Source organism: Hyaena hyaena, unplaced genomic scaffold (genome assembly GCF_003009895.1).
Source record: "Hyaena hyaena isolate Hyena2069 unplaced genomic scaffold, ASM300989v1 scaffold_156, whole genome shotgun sequence".
Taxonomy (NCBI): Eukaryota; Metazoa; Chordata; class Mammalia; order Carnivora; family Hyaenidae; genus Hyaena; species Hyaena hyaena.
Window position 1 is genome coordinate 2,258,825 of NW_024080788.1, and position 17,800 is coordinate 2,276,624.

Consider the following 17,800-nt stretch of genomic DNA (forward strand, 5'->3'; position numbering starts at 1 on the left):
GCTCCAGGCTCTNGAGAGGGAGTCACAGACTGAAACAGGCTCCAGGCTCTGAGCTGGCAGTCAGCACAGAGCCCGACGCGGGGCTCAAACCCACGAACTGTGAGATCATGACCTAAGCGAAAGTCGGACGCTTAACCGACTAAGCAACCCAGGCGTCCCCGGGTCCACATATTTTTAAGCAGTTGCAGTGTGACGTGTGCATGCTGTCTTGGGTCCTGCTTTCACTTCACCATTTAAGCATTTTGTACATTGCCATACATCTTTATATTTCTTGTTTGTAGTAGTATATGAATTTATTTTTAAAGAAACAGTTTGTTGTGTCTTTATTACTATGGTGGCTTTTACATTTTAATTACTACCTCTTCTTTCTTTATTCTCCATCTCAGCATCATGCACATACCAATGATAACAACGTTGACAGTTTGTGAAACAGTAAATCTTATTTTTTTTCCCTTTGGTCAGCTGATTGGCTGAAAGCTATCAAGAAGGGCAATTGCCCTGGAACAGGCTGACATTGTCATCCAGACGGCAATTTTAGTTTTTTTATAGGTTTTCCAAGAAATCTTGTGATTTCAGCTATGGAGTATATAGATGATGTGTTTTATCTCTATTATGGTATCCTAGCTTTGATGTCTTCACACTAGTTCATAGATGGGACTGAACCATTCCTCTCTTTATAATTCCTCTTTTCCCTTTTGTTCAAATTCAATTCCCAGAGTGGCCAAGTTATCTCTGGGATGTCTGTCTGTTTTTGATGAAATAACAACTGGAAGTCAGCTCTGGGTAATGGATGTTAGTAATATTTAAGCACTTGCATATTAGACACCAGAGAAAGGCAAGAAATATGAGGACAGTCAATAAATGTCAAAAGAAGCTTTTGGAACCTTCTTTAGAGTAGATTTCTAGCCGACCTAGGCCTAACCAAGAGATCAGTTTTGCTGACTGAAGATAACAAAATAGTTTTTTTCTATTAAAGAATACATTTATTGTTTAACTTTTTCCTCCTTTTAGTAAGGCAACACAAAGAAATAAAAAGCATAGATTTTGGAACAAGGAAGTAGAACTCATTATTTGTGCATGATGTAAAGAAAAAATATAAGAATAATAATTTAGCAAATATCCTAGATAAAAACCTTCATATACAAAAATTATACCAATAAATATTTAAACAAAAAAATGAAAAGGTTTTTGCAAAGAGATACTGTTTATGCTAACATTAAAAATATGAAGTCTCTAGGAATACATCTTATATAATAAGAGCTATACAAAACTCCCTTGGGGAAAGTATTAAAGCATTATTGTGTGGCAGTAAGAACTCACTAAGTGGAATGATATGCCATACAGATGGCTTGGGAAACTCTTTGTTTTACAGATGCCCAGTTCAATCAGTGCAGTCTCAAATTCCTGTTTGTTTTGGTGGGGAAGGGGGAAAAGTGACAGCACATTTTAAGGTGATATGGAAAAACAAAGGGCCAGTTATCAAAAATAGCAACAGTATACTTTGATGGAGGGAAAGACAAATAGACTGGTGGAACCCGGCTAGTGAAAGTGTCATCTATGGCTCCATAGCATTGGTGACATTATCTAGAAGCTTCTCAGAAATACAGAAGCCCAGACCCCAACCCCCAGTCAACTGAATCAGAGTTTATTTTAACAAAATAATCCAGAAGAGTGAGAAAAAAATGGCTTTAACAAACTGTTCTGGAAACTAAATTGGTAACTAAACAGGATAAAAGTAATTGTATTGAAAGGCTTTGCTTGTACTGTGTGTACGTCCATCCTTTACTCTCTGTAATTTACATTTGTTTAGGAACATTTGAAAATCAGTGACAATGAAAGGAATGTTTTGAATGTATGTTTCTCTAGGTGTCTGCCTTATTCATGTTCCTGTAATCTATGGATCGTCTGGTTAATAAGTTTTTCTTAGGTATCCCAGCTTTAGCATGTCTTGATATATTTCCTATCTCTTGACTCATGCCTGTATGTCAGAACTTAATGAAAATACTGTCGCTACCATTGTAGACAAGTAATGTGACCATACCCCCTCCATTGTGACAGTGATTAAGTTTTATCTAATTTTTTTATCTAATTATTTTATAGGTGTATTTTTTATATGTTGGGAAAAAACTCAACTGAAGATAATAAAGAAAAGACAGCTCTTCCACTGACAATTTGGAAGAAAATAATTTCCCTTTATTTAGCATTGGAAGACCAGCTCATTCTTCGAGTCTTCTGAAACAAAATCAGGTAAGAAATGTTTTTCTTCATGTTTTGAATAATTTGTTCTCTTCCATGCTCTGTCTTGTTGAAGACTTCTATAATTCTATTCCTTTGGCCTCGAAGAGAAATACGGTTAGCATTTTCCTTTAGGAAGTTGGTGTGCCAGCCAGCTGTCAGCCTTATGATGTACCTGATCTCCGATGTCAGGGGAAGCACAATACAATTTTAAACTAAGTCTTCTGCACCACAGTGCAGTGGGGGTGCCAGCAGCTCTTTTTATGTACCTTGCTTTGAAATGCTGCCTTCTACCCAAACACTACAGTTTTATTTTTAAATCCTTTGTGTGAGATAAAACCACCACTAACTGACTTTCCATGTCTTTAGTTAAAAATCAATGAATTGAATGAAATAATCTGTAAGCATTTCTTAGCTACTCTTCCTGATTTCTAGAAAAGAAAGTCCCACTGCTTGTTTAACTTATGACTTGTCTAAACATGTTGAAAGCATTGACTATAAGGCATAACATTCAGGCTCTGAAAGGGAACTGTGACAAGTTTAGTCAAAAGGGAAAAGAGGAATAATTTATAAAAGGTGCTGCAGATAATGATGCCAGCCAGTTATTTTAAAATGCATCCATCTCACCTTTTAATGAATTAGATTTGTCAACAGCAAATGTTTTATGCACCGCTTCTAATAAAAGTGGCATGCTAGGAATGAGGTGCTTTGAGGTTGGCTTCTTCAAAGCTTTAGGAGTATCTTCAATTCAAAGGTATTTTTTAAATAATAGATATTAAAAAGTATATTTAAATAATATTAAGGTTGTGACACAAACACCACATGACAAAATTCAGGAGTTTCAAAGCAGACACTGACATGCCATCACTATTTCACATGGTACCTGTTTTTTAAATTAGGACAGCAACAGACTCATTTGGGGATTGTGTGTCAAGTTAACTTTAAACTCTCTGTTGTTTTGGTGGGTGTCACAACCTTAATGTCAGCTTTTCAAATAGGTTTCTACATTTCCTGTGGTTCGGGGTCATTAAAAACTGCATATGATATATCTGTGAGGCATAAATGGGTCACACTGGAGTGGAATTCATTGCTTCTCTGCTGTTGAAAGATAAGTAATGGCTGCCTCATAAGTGGACAAGTTAGCTCGGGCATTTTAGTGAATTTCTGGTTTTTCAGAAATTTGATTATGATCAGTAGACACCCAAATAACCAGATATGAGATTTTGATAGAATTCTATTCATAATCTCCTCTCTTCGTGCCTCTTCTCCTAACCATTGGATCTTGTTGGTTGTCACCTTTATAGATGTTGAGAATCACAGCCCCACGCTTGATTTTTTTTTTTTTTCCACTAAAAGTACAGGTAATTTCCTTTGGAACAATCCTTATTTGCTGTAGTTGAGTATGTGTAAAACTTGTCTTAAAACTTCATATGGCAGTCCTTTATATAAGCCCTTTTATGCAAATTTTTGGCAGGGTTAAAATCTTGTGTTTGAAAGTAACACTTCTTACAGAAACTAAAATGGAAAGTAAAATGTGATATGTTGTGTTGTGTGTTAAAAAATATTCTAGTACCCCACCACACTTTAAAGAGCAACTAGGAACATTCTACATGGAAAGGGCAAAAGAGGAGAGAGAGTTGGGAAAGAGTAATCTATTCATCCACATTCCTTTCTTCTCCTGGATTCTTACCTGTCATGATCTCACAGCTCAAGTCTGCATTGTCTGTGCTGAATCTGGTTTTAATTTAGAAAAATAAACAAATTAGAATCTGTCCCATAGTTGTCTTTTACATCAACTGTGTTAGAGATACAAAAGATTAAAAGAGAAGCAAATCACCTATTGATCTTTTCTTGCTCACTTAAAGATACTGACAGACCTATAACACTACATAATTCTCATCTCCTCCTTGATTGGACCACAAGGATTTACCCTTCCTGATTTTTAACAATGTCTCAGCAAACATTAATCTTCTCTAGTATACTCCATTCCATTCCCTCTATCTATTTTTCGAGCAGTGTTAAATTTTAGACATTTTTAATAGTTTTCATTTAGGATGATGTTGTGAAGTTTTATCTTCACTTCTAGTCCTGACTTTACTTTTCCTACTCAATGGACCCTCCCATATCACATCATTATTAACTCAGCATAATTCTGACAAGTAATATTCTTTCTAAGCCCTAGTCCTCAACAGGAAGAGAGAATTACACTGCATTGTGTAGTGGTTTGAAAATCTGTACATTTGTCTCTGAAGGTTTGGACTAAATCTTTTAAACTCAAACTATACTTAGTGTCCTTGTTTGAACAGTTCTTTTTTTCTTTAATAACAAATGCCCCCCCCCCTTTTTTTTTTTAAGATTTTATTTCTAGGGGCGCCTGGGTGGCTTAGTCGGTTAAGCATCCGAGTTTCGCTTAGGTCATGATCTCGCGGTTCGTGGGTTCGGGCCCCGCGTCGGGCTCTGTGCTGACTGCCAGCTCGGAGCCTGGAGCCTGTTTCAGTCTGTGACTCCCTCTCTCTCTGACCCTCCCCTGCTCACACTGTCTCTCTCTCTCTCTCTCCCCTAGAAATAAATTAAAAAAAGAAAAAAAAGATTTTATTTCTAAGTAATTTTTACACCCAACATGAGGCTCGAACTCAAAACCCCAAGACCAAGAGTCGCATGCTCTACTGGCTGAGCCAGCCAGGAACCAGTGAACCAATTTTTCACATCATGAATTTTTTTCATAATAATACTAATTCTGATATCTGTTTGATAAAAATGAAAAGTTTTAAGCAAAAATAAATGTTTCTAAATTCAGAGGAAGGTATTCAAATAAATGAATCAGTACTCACTGTATACCTACAATATAAAAAAGTTTTCTGCAGAAAAACGAAATATTCTCAAAAAAAAGAAAAAAGAAAAGAAAAACGAAATAGTCTCTTTAAATATTATAGGCCAAGCTGTTTTTATTCAAATTCATTTAGAGCAGTTTCAGATTTATGTATTTAATAAAACTGGATCTAACATGTATTTAATGTCCTTCAGTGTACAGTAATGTCCTAGTGACTGCCTGGGAAAGAATGATGAAATTTTATTTAGTGTTTCTGCTTTATCAGTCATTCCTATAAAAGACATTCTCATGGGATACAATATATGTTTTTAATGGTTTTCTCTGATGTTAAGAGTTAATATTTATTGGGGCGCCTGGGTGGCTTAGTCGGTTAAGCGTCCGACTTTTGCTTAGGTCGTGATCTCGCGGTTCGTGGGTTCGAGCCCCGCGTTGGGCTCTGTGTTGACTACCAGCTCAGAGCCTGGAGCCTGTTTCAGAGTCTGTCACTCCCTCTCTGACCCTCCCCTGCTCACGCTGTCTCTCTCTCTCTCTCTCCTAGAAATAAATAAAACATTAAAAAAAAATTTAAAAAAAAGTTAATATTTATTGAGTGCTTCCTATGTGCCGGTGACTATTGTACATACATTCATGGATTATCTCATGTAATCTTCATTACAGCACTTTAATGATCTTACTATTTTACAGATGTGGTAGAGGCTCACAAGAAGGTTGCAAAACTAGTAAGTAATGGAGCTGGAAGTCACACACCAGTAGCATTACTCCAAAGCTTGCATTCTAAACCCTCACTACTTAAAATGTGTTCCTTGGACCAGCAGGATCACCATTAACTGGGAACTTGTTACAAATGCAAAAATCACAGACCCCACCCCAGACCTAGTAAAAGTCTATATTTTTAACAAGATTCCTAGGTAATTAACATTTGAGAGCACAGTTCTAAACCACTATGCTCTCCTGCTTTTCTGTACATAATAAATTTTTTAAAACTAATTTCTATTTTTATCTACAGTGTAAGACTACATTCTCACCTTTATGCTGTTTTGGGTATTCCCTTTATGTATAAAGTGTATTATAATGAGATCTGACAAGTAAACACGAGCAGACATCCAAGGTTAGACCCAAGCTGTCTTGAAATCAATTGTATAAAGAATAGGGGGGAAGGAAAGGCAATGGGGCCAACATCCCAGAGTGTAAAGGGCAGGAGGTCTTTTCTTTCCACAAAAGCAGCTAACTACTCCAACACTTGAGCCTTTCTTACAATCACAGGGTAGCACACTGCCTTGAGCACACACTCTAGAGACCGCTGCAGTTTTGTGGGATCTCAGGAAAGTTAAACAGCCCTCTGCACTGTTTAGCTTTGCCATCAGGGAAATGAGGTCTAAAATAGTTCCCACTTCACAGGATTATCAGAATGATGAAATGAGTAATCCATGCAAAGGGTCTGGAACAGAGCCTGATATGAGGCAAGTGAATAAATGTTAGCTACTGTAGTTTATTGTTGCGATGATTTCCATCTTAGAATAGAATATATTCATATTATATACTTCTTGGTTCTCCGTTGGTAATAAATTGATGGATATTGTTGTTAGTGGAGCTCATCACATAAAGGAATATCTTTGCTCTTAGAGTCCAAACCACAAACTTCAATATTTGTAGTTTTCTGAAAAAATGTCTTGTTGAGGCACTTCCTGCTTGTGAGTTCTGCTAAATGACTTTTGATTGTGGTACTTAACCAGTTAAGTCCAGTGAAATCAGTTGAAAATAAAAATGAAATATGCTAAAAATTGAATTCTTAAACATATATGCTATTAAACTGAATAAAGAACAATGAGAATTATAAATCCATTTGGCTAACCAATAAAGAATATTTAGGGTGTCTGGGTGGCTCAGTCTGTTAAGCATCCGACTTTTGATTTTGGCTCAGGACATAATCCCTGGGTCGTGGGATGGAGCCCACATCAGGCTCTGCAATGAGTGTGAGGCCTGTTTAAAATTCTCTCTCTTTCTCTCTCTCTCTCTCTGAAAATAAATAAATAAAATTTAAGGAAAGAAAAAAAAAAAGGAATGTTTGTTTAAAGGCTGAATGCTCCAGGGGAGCCTGGGTGGCTCATTCAGGTAAATGTCCGACTTTGGCTCAGGTCATGATCTCGCGGTTTGTGAGTTTGAGCCCTATGTCGGGCTCTGTGCTGACAGCCAGCTCAGAGCCTGGAGCCTGCTTCTGATTCTGTGTCTCCCTCTCTTTCTGACCCTCCCCTGCTCATGCTGTCTATCTTTCTCAAAAAAATAAAACATTTAAAAAAAAATTTAAAGGCTGAATGCTCCAGAATCTTCTTTGTTTCCTTCTGGGTAAATGTAATTCTGAAAGTAATCATTATAGTCCCTGGGGGAATAATGGTTTAGTGTGTAAGTACTCCCTTAACTTTTCAAGAATGAATCTAATAGGTGAAGTGAGATTGCATGTTCCTGGAAAGTAACATTTTGAAAGCTGATTTGTGAAAGGCAGTGAGATAAAAATAGTGGGTGAAAAGAATGCCCTGGGAAACTTTTAAATTGTCAATGCCAAGACCCATACCTAGAGACTATAATTCACTAAGGCCTGGGATGAGACCCAGGTATCTGAATTGTTAACAGTTGCTGGGGTACTTCTGCTTAAATTAGTCTTGGACTACACTTTGAGAAACACTACGATAGAGACAAAGACATGAATTTGATGCTATTTTTCCCCACTTTCTTTACTTTCTTGGGTCTTTGTCATATTCCCTGTTAGTGGTCCCATGCCAGTCCTTAATTTTCTGCCTTTTTTTTTTTTTACAGTTTCTCAAAAAAAAAAAAAAAACCTCTTCTGGATTTATTAGTTATGTCTTTACAGATGGTTATACAAAATGATCACAAAGATTTCTTTTAAAAAATGTTTATTTTGAGAGAGAGAGAGAAAGAATACTAGCATGAGAGTCCACCCAAGAGAGGCGGAGGGGCAGAGAAAGAGAGAGAGAGAGAGAGAGAGAGAGAATCCCAAACAGGCTCCATGCTCAGCACAGAGTTTTACTTGGGGCTCCCACAACCCTGGGATCATGACCCGAGCTAAAATCAAGAGTAGGACACTCAACTGATTGAGCCACCCAGGTGCCCCTGCAGTGTACTTTTTAACCTGGGAATCATAGTCCAAATTTTTTTTTTAAATACTATCTGAGTTTTGGTATTCTGAACTTCAGTGATATTAATGATGTTTTCTCACACATTCTCCTCATATGTCACCTCCATCTCTACTCTGGACATTTCCATTTGTATAATACACTCAAAATCATCTGTGTAAACTGCATTTTTCATGTCTTCTTATCACCAATCACCTCCTATATTTTATGTCTATTCATAACTGTCATCCAGATTAAAGTTTCAGAATTTCCTTTGTAATAATTTAGCTCCTCCCCTGTTGGTCCTTATGCCCAGACCACCAAAACCATATGGATGACCATGGTAGTGACCCACCCCTCAGCTGGCTTCTCAAAGGCTTGCGTGGACATGCACTAGATGGTGTCTATACCTGCCTTCAGCAAGGCAGTAAGAACCTTTGACAGCAAGCATGCCTTGCTCTGTATGATGCCCATCTCTTTATACTCAGTCTTTTCCTGCCCTGAGTTTTATTACCCAGGAATATCCACACCTTTGCTTTTACACTTTGCTATCTTCTAATGACACATCCACAAGTCTCCTATCTCTTGTGGTGCCTTATAATTTTCACATCATCCTGTTTGGTTGCTCTGTTGACTTCGGTCTAAAATCCAAGCTTGTTTATGCCTGGGATTATGATACCTGCCTGGTTTTCTCTCAGCTATAATTGCATGACTCCTTCAACAATCCCAAGCTTTGTACTCTGGCAAGTAATTTCAAAAACCATCTTTCCATGGATGGACCTTGAGGGTGTTATGCTGAGCGAAATAAGTCAGGCAGAGAAGGACAAATATCATATGTTTGCACATATAGGAGGATTAGGAGGACCTTAACTGGGGACCATGGGGGAGAAGAAGGGGGGAAATGGTGGGGGAAAGGGAGAGAGGCAAACCATGAGAGACTCTTGAATGCTGACAAAAACTGAGGACTGATGGATGTGGGGGAGGAGGGGGGAGATGGGCATGGAGGAGGGCACTTGTGGGGATGAGCACTGGGTGTTATGTGGAAACCAGCTTGACAATAAACTATTTGTAAAAAAAAAACAAAAAACAAAACAACCATCTTTCCTTTTCTCATGCCTCATAATGCTCTTCCTGTTCATCATCACTTTCACGTGGGTTAGTTCACTATCTTAATTGATCCTCCTGTCTCTGTTCTCTCATTTGTTCTTTATTTGAAAAATATTTTTGAAACATTGGTTACATACTGTCTTAGTAAAACATAAAACAAAAAAAAAAACCCTCCAACTCCCTATTTTGTACAAGATAAAACTCAAATATTTTCCTTCTAAAGGAAAAAAGACCTTAGCATACCTTTTCAATTTTTTTTTTTTTTTGAAGTATGTTCTAGGCCCAGCATGGGGCTTGAATTCATGACCTTGAGATCAAGAGTTGCATGCTGTACTGATTAAGCCATTCAAGTGCCTGATACCTCTTTGGTTTTATTTTTCACTCTTTTCATCCATGAGTTTTCTGTTCTGACTTTCCCAAACAGTCCCATTTATGCTCTAGTGATGGTCTAATCATTTTAATTATCAGGGGCTCCTCTTGGTTGTGGTTTATGAATCTGGAGCAGGTAGCTATGGCTGGAATTTAGGAGTGGGATCACAGTACATACAAAGAAACCTCAAGATGGGGACACCAGAGGGCCTGGGTGATTCAGTTGGTTAAGTGTCTAGCTCTTGATTTTGGCTGGGTCCTGATCTCATGGTGTTGTGATAGACCTCCCCCTCCCCCCAACTCTACCGCAAGGTGGACATGGAGCCTGCTTAGGATTCTCTCTCTCTCTCTCTTTCTCTCTCTCTCTCCCCCCCTCTCCCCCCTCCCCCTCCCTCTCTCTGCCCCTCCCCCACTTGTGCATACATGAATTCACATGCACTCCCTCTCAAAAAAAAATGGGGACCTAATTATATATTGTTAATAAGCAAGTTAGTAAGAGCATGGGTTCTGGAACAGAATAGAAATGAGCAGGAGACCAACTCATTATTTACTTCTCAAGTTAACTATTGGCTGAGACTTCTTACGTCCTCTCTTCACTAGTTTTTGGATCATTCCCAGAACAAGAGAGAGCTTGAGCCTACATACAGTGAGAGATTAAATGTCTCCGACTGTGGAGCCTCTGAGGATATGGATTTTGGAAGATCACAGGGCTCCCACCTTTAGGAAATGCCTTTATCTTACTTTTTCTTGGTGGCTTGGCTTCTCTATCTCTATCTGCCTCTAAGGAACTTCCCACTGCAGGAATTTAGGTCATTTGTTACTTGAACCATTCAGTTGATACTAAGTTAGCTAATGTAATATTTTTTTGTATTTTTAAAATTTGTTTTTCCTTTTTTCTTTTTCAAGTTTATTTTGAGAGAGAAAGAGAATGGATCTGGGGGTTGGGGAGAGAGGCAGAGAGACAAGCCCTAGCAGGCTCCATGCTGTAAGTGCAGGAGCCCGATATAGAGCTCCATCTCTTGAACCAAACCATGAGATTGTGACCTGAGCTGAAATCAAAAGTCAGACGCTTAGCTAACGGAGATACCCAGGTGCCCCAAATTTGTTTTTCCTTTTCGTGTCAGAATTAAGACATGCTCATTTTAAGTTCAAATAGATAAAGGAAGGGTCTCCTGGGTGGCTTAGTTAAGTGTCCGACTTTGGCTCAGGTCACGATCTCACGGTTTTTGGTTTCTAGCCCCGCGTCAGGCTCTGTGGTGACAGCTAGCTCAGAGCCTGGAGCCTGTTTCAGATTCTGTGTCTCCCTCTCTCTCTGACCCTCTCCTGCTCACACTCTCTCTCTCAGAAATAAATAAAACATTAAAAAATATTTTTTAAATAGATAAAGGAAAATACTAATAGTAAAAATTTACTTTTTTCCTGTCCCGTTTTAGTTCCACTGCCCATAGATTAGCACCGTTAATAGTTTGTTGAGTATCATTCCTGATATTTTGGGATGATTTGTTTTTTTCAAAAGTATTTTACTCTATCATGGTATATATGTGGTTCTACAACTTTTTTTTTTTACTGAAATAATGCAGCTCTCTGGAAATCTTTGCCATGCCATACAGAGCTAGATTATCATTTTTATATGTACATAAATTCCATTTTATTTAAGTTGTAATTTTATATAAAATATTACGTATAGTGATACCATATCATATATCCCGTTTGCCCAAGATAGTCTCAATTTATGCCTTTTGCCCTAGTGTTTCATTTGGTTTGGCATTTGTCTCACATTTTTCATTTTTCAATAAAGTATTATTTAGTAGTTGCATGTAATTAAACCAGCTTAGGTTTAGGTAGACCTATATTTTGTATTTCTACATTCTGACATAATCTCATATGTGAGATGCCAGTGTAGTAAACAGAATTCTCACTTTAACATATGCTTAAATTGGCAATCTCCCATTTCCCTTTTCCACATCCTTTCTGGAAGTAATAATAGCTAACACATCTTTTTCAGGGTAATATGAGGGTGCTTGCTGATGAAGTGAATGTGCTCTGGCATGAGCAGTTAGCTACAGCTAACTTTTTCAGGTCTTGGGTGATGGTGGTGGCAGAAGTATTTGATGCTGCTACCTTTGCTGGCCACTTGATATGCCACCCACGTGGTGCTGGGCCCATGTCCTTACCCTTGGATTGCATGTTTCCCAGCCTTTGTTCAGTCTTACCATAGAGTGAATGCAGCCTGAACTCTGTCTATTGCTACAAGTTTTTTATCATGTATCATAAATCTACAACTACTTTTATTGTTGAGTAACACATTTTTATTTTGTAATAACCCTTTTGGTGGCAATGATTTCAAATATGCGCACACACACAGCAGTGCATATTAACAGCACTGAATTTTGTTTTTTTTTTTGTTTTGTTTTGTTTTTTACAAATAGTTTATTGTCAAATTAGTTTCTACATAACACTCAGTGCTCATCCCCAAAGTGCCCTCCTCCATGCCCATCCCCCCCTCCCCCCCACATCCATCAGTCCTCAGTTTTTGTCAGCATTCAAGAGTCTCTCATGGTTTGCCTCTCTCCCTTTCCCCCACCATTTCCCCCCTTCCTCTCCCCCTTGGTCCTCTGTTAAGTTCCTCCTAATCCTCCTATACGTGCAAACATATGATATTTGTCCTTCTCTGCCTGACTTATTTCGCTCAGCATCACACCCTCAAGGTCCATCCATGTTGCTACACATGGCCAGATTTCATTGTTTCTCATTGCCATGTAGTATTCCATGGTATAGATAAACCACATCTTCTTGATCCATTCATCTGTTGATGGACACTTAGGCTCTTTCCATGTTTTAGCTATTGTGGAGAGAACAGCACTGAATTTTGACTTGTGGAAATGAATTAGTGTGTAACTCAAACTGTGGGGGCTATAATGACATCACGGATCACATGAAAATGAGAACACGTGCCTCAGCTGAAGAATCAGCAATATCTATTTCATAGTCATCTTTTAAGATTATGCTTGAAAATGCTACATGTAATAGTCACCTGCAGAAGGTACATTTGTATACCACACTGTGAAACTTACTCTTTATTTAAATCAAATGCCTCTTCTAAATTAATTTCTCTCATTTTCAGCTATAGATCTTCTTGTTCATATACGAAAGGTGAATCAATAGCTATTAATGTGTTGGCTCCATTGATAAAACTTTATCAACAGTTAAATAATGCCTAATTTACATTACCATTGGATATTTCTAATAAAAGATGAATTAATTCCAATAAAGATTCAAGTTTCATGTCTAATTCATGAAATTAAAATAAAGCATTTATTTATTATAGTTTATTTTTTATTTAAAGAATGATTATTTTGAGAGTAAGAGAGAACTGGGAAGAGGCAGAGAGGAAAGGAAAGAGAGAATCGTAAGCAGGCTCCACACTGTCAGCACAGAGCCTGATGCTTGGCTCGAACTCACCATCTGTGAGATCATGACCTGAGCCGAAACCGAGAGTCAGAGGCTTAACTGACTGAACCACCCAAGTGCCCCAAAAGTAAAGCATTTAGATGTTCATTCTGTAAAAGGTGAAATACTTGGCATTATTGTGAATACTATTATAAATTGAATTCCAAACTACAACATGATAAAATATTTTGGTCTTAGTGGTATTAAAAATATGTTGTAGTGAAACACAACATCATAAAAAAATTAAAGATAGAATCTATGAAGAGAATTATACTTGGAATATGTTGTGATGTCACGATAACTCATAACTGCACCCAAAAAACTCTGAAACTACCTATCTAAATAGGAGATATGGTTATCAAAAAGTACAAATATGTTTCTACACAAGATAACCAGCCTTAAGTTTTTATGATTAGATTGCTATTGAAGAAAAGAAAAATAACTTAAGCATGGCAGTATACACTTTTTGGATTTTAGAAATGTTTGAAACTTTGAGGAATTACAGTATTTTGGAAATTGACTTTAATTTAATTGCCTATCTTGGTATTAAATACTCTTTTAAAATTACCCTCTAAGTTTTTTGTTGTATTTTCTTCAAAATCTATATGAAATCTTTAATCAGACTATTCAACAAGTGATAGGCCAAAAAAAAAAAATCATTTGATATGAAGCATTTAGGGAATTCTTGAAATCAACGCTCACAAATAGAAAGACCATGAAGTGTATCCCTGTGAAATTAATAGGGAAACTGAACAAATTAAATGATGAGAACTCAAATGGTTTACAAGATTTAATTGTGAGATTCCATAATTGTGTTTTTTAATATGTAGACTAACAAAAAAAATCTTTTGTGGGAGTTTATATATTTAATTGGATAAATTGATATTCTAGTTCAGAATAGTGTTGAACTGGGAAAACCTATAATTCTGAAGCATCTAAATTTAGCAAAACATTGAAATTAATCATAAACATATGATGAGGGTTTTTTTTTCCAGAAATTTAATTTTTAAGTATTTTGAGTTTTGGTTTTTTAAATTATTGATCACACTCTCCATGGAAGCAAAAAGAAAAAAAATAGGATCCCAAACTACTACCTTTAAGAATATTGGGATAAATATTTAAATATGTTATTAATAAAAATTAAAATTGAGGATATTTTCCATTTAGCAAAATTTGCTGTGAACTTAATAAATTCACCAAGTAATATCTGAGGGAGACTATATAGGTGTCAACAATTTAAAATTTATTAACCGTATAATGCAGTTTAGAAAAATATAAAAAATATATAATCATAAAAAATACTTTCCTCTGAAAAATATCTGTGAAAGATAGATACAACTAAGAAATTAACATATATGGAAATGAATCATGTATATAATTTTAATATTCAAATAATATAAACTTTTTACTTTAATGAGTACAGATACAAGAATTCTTTTGAAAGCATGGCTTTTTTTTTTTTTTATAGTTTATTAATTTTGAAAGGTAGGCGGTAGAGACAGAGAGAGAGAGGGAAAGATAGAGAATCCCAAGCAGGCTTTACACGATCAGCATAGAGCCCTATGTGGAGGTTGAACTCAGGACTGTGAGATCATGACCTGAGCCGAAATCAAATGCTTAACTGAATGAAGCACCCAGGTGCCCTGAAAGCATGTAATTTTTGGAAGTAGTTTTTGAATACAATTATTATGTAGGTCTGTAGGTCCACAGATAAAGTAAGACCTTTTAAGTCGTTAATCAACATTTGAAAAATTATGTAATTTTAATGATTTTCAGGACCTTTTTTAATTCTAAATAAGGACTGTTTTGGGTGATCCCTTTGCTTGCCAAATTTCCCTCTATAAATTAACAAATTCTTCTGATTTTTCTTTCTCTTAAGAGTATGACTTCTCCCAGTCATGTAGACTTAAAATCTTGCTATAAACACTGATATCTATCTCTCTTTTACAAAAATCATTCACTTGAGAGGATAAAGCATGAGTTATAGGGAAATGATGGAGTCTGAACCTCACTGGTATGATAGGAAATGGATGGATATGAGAGATAGAAGACTGATTGGCTATGAGGTTAATGAGAGAATGCTAGAATGTGGAAGATGACTCCCACTCACTGAATGAGTACCTGAGTTGATAGTGGTGCTGTTAACTATCATAGAGACCTCAAGAGAAGAAGGAAGCTTCAGAGGGAAGATAATAAGGTGATCTGGGGACATGCTGACTTTAAGGTGTCTGTGAGACATCCCAGGGAGTTATCCAGTATGGGGTTGGATAGGTAGAGCTGGTGCTCTAAAACTCAGGTTGTATCAGAGGACATGGATAGAAATTAATCTGACCAAGAGGCAGAGAAAGAAAAGGAGCTAGTAAAGGACCCAGCTGTGGTGTCTAGGATAGTACTGGGAGAGGAACAGTGCTCTAATAGCCAGTAGTTTGGCCTTTGAAGAAGGGAAAACCTAGGATTAGTGTCAACTGTAATAGGTTGGAGGGAAGACTTAACATCTGACACTTGTGAATTTCTAATAACTGTAGGAGGAATTTAGGCCTAGCTTAGACAGGAAATGGTCCATGAAATATCTTATTTGAAACTTTTAGATTTAAATTCAATAAATTAAACTTCCAAGGTATAATAGTCTTTAGTATGGTTTTATATTTAGTATGGTTTATATTATTCTAATACTTTTCTATGAACTAAATATTATTTCTTTTCACTATAACTTTTTTTGGATTTCTACTTTGTACAGGGGCACATTGATTAGTATAGAGGGGAATTTTAAAAAATCATCATTATTATATTGTTATTATTATTTTATTGTTAAGGAATCCACTTCTGTGACTATCATGAAGCCAAGGCTGGATTAACAGTAATGAGTCCTGTAGGTAACTACACCTGACTCGAGACTTTCTGGTTAAAGCACTGTATTCTCTTTCTACCTCATCTGAAAACTCATGAAGTCTCAATCCCTGTCTCCCTATTCCCAGAAGATGCCAAAGCCAACCATATATGAAGCTTTTTCAGAGGAAAACACAACTTTGTTTTCCCAGAAGACAAACACTCTACTTTGCTTTATGAATCAGTTATAAACCCCAAACCACAGACAAGTTGGGACCTGCGCAGGCCTCAGTGTAAAGTGTAGTTTTTTAATGTCTTGTTAAGAGCATTGGTTTTATTAAATAATTTGATGCATAGACCTGTTCTAAAAATTTGACTATTCATTGAGTTAGCCCAAAAAATCTCTTTTGATTTCGCTCTTAGATTCGTTTGTCAGTAGTATCCATGAATAAAATTTTAACTTTTTTTATATTTTATTTTTACTTATTAGCATTTTCTTTTAAAAATTATATCAAGAATGTATTCGGGGGGCATCTGACAATAGAGCATATGATGCTTAATCTCAGGGTGTGAGTTCAAGCCCCAAATTGGGTATGGAGCCTACTTTAAAAAGAAATAATAATAAAATAGAATGTATTCTGTATGTTTAGACTTAATTTAGTGATTAAAGCACCTAATTTAAGTAGTTTTTCTTCTGTAATGTATGCCTTCGTGTATGCCTTATGTGTTCATTTTGATCCGTTAGCTTTGATATTTGATTTATCTTTTAGTAGAAAAATGCTAGGTTCTTTTAGTAGAAAAATGCTAGGTTTTTTTATCACAATTACAGTCACTGGTCTCATAATCCGGTGAGTCAATCTACACAAAACAAGAAGCTCATATCAAACTCCTGGCAGGTTTAGTTAAAATTAAAATGCATGCTGAACTGTAGAGATTGTCAAGTGTGGAAATAATATTTGTCCAGCTGGACAGCTTTCTTTTGTAGTTGTTAAATGAAAGTTGAGATTCTGTCTGCTCCTTGAAAGCTTCTGTGTCATGAAGGTAATTTGGACTGTTTGTGGTTTGACAGGGATTATTAAAATCAGATGAAGTGAAGGGAAGCAAGTGTGAGAAAGCAAAATTGACACTGACACTCTCTATTATTTGCAGCTTGGATCATGATGACTATGTTGATATGATAGATTCACTGTTGAGATATGTTAAGCAGCAAATAAAGTAAAATGCGAGTATGGTGATGGATTTTCAGATTTAACATGAAGAAATCCTATATGTACTTTCACTGATTGCTTTTTAAATAAATTTTCAGGTCATTTCATATGAATCTGCTTTAGTCAACAACAAATTATATTTCTATTGTACTATAGAATTAAAAAGTATTCTGCAAATGCAATAAAACAGAAGATTAAATATTAGAGAAATAGATCACATGACGAAAGTAATAGAAGGTTAAAACTAGAAGAATCCTTAGAGACACTTTATGTCTAATTTCCTTTTTTCATAAATGGAAACTGGAAAGGGTTTTAAGGTACCACATTCAAATTTTATTTGATAGATTAAATGTTAAATCTTGATTTTTCACAAGTATATTTTCTTATATCTTCACAATTTTTTAAAAAATGGTTTAAGATGTTAAAAAGCATTTAAAAATGCTTTACACCACAATTGTAGATAACTTTTCTTTGTTTAAAGATAATAAGTAATGTTATATAATTATACGTGGCCTGTAAACAATATTCTGTACAGTGATGAAGTAAATATGTTCCATAAATATCATTTTTGCTGCAAACATCCTTAATAGAGGGAGTTTTCAGGTAGGAGGCTATTTCAAGTTGTTAATCAAGGACGATTATGATAG

The 17,800-nt window shown here is 36.2% G+C and overlaps 1 protein-coding gene across 1 annotated transcript in view; it reads left to right on the forward strand.

Annotated features, from left to right (window-relative positions):
- The first annotated feature begins 2,152 nt into the window (after positions 1–2,152).
- Positions 2,153–17,800, forward strand: part of KIAA0825 (KIAA0825 ortholog) — a 357,903-nt gene continuing 342,255 nt past the window's right edge. Inside the window, exon 1 of the mRNA XM_039239394.1 lies at positions 2,153–2,247. The gene's annotated coding sequence lies outside the window, so the exon portion shown is untranslated. The remainder of the gene's footprint in view (positions 2,248–17,800) is intronic.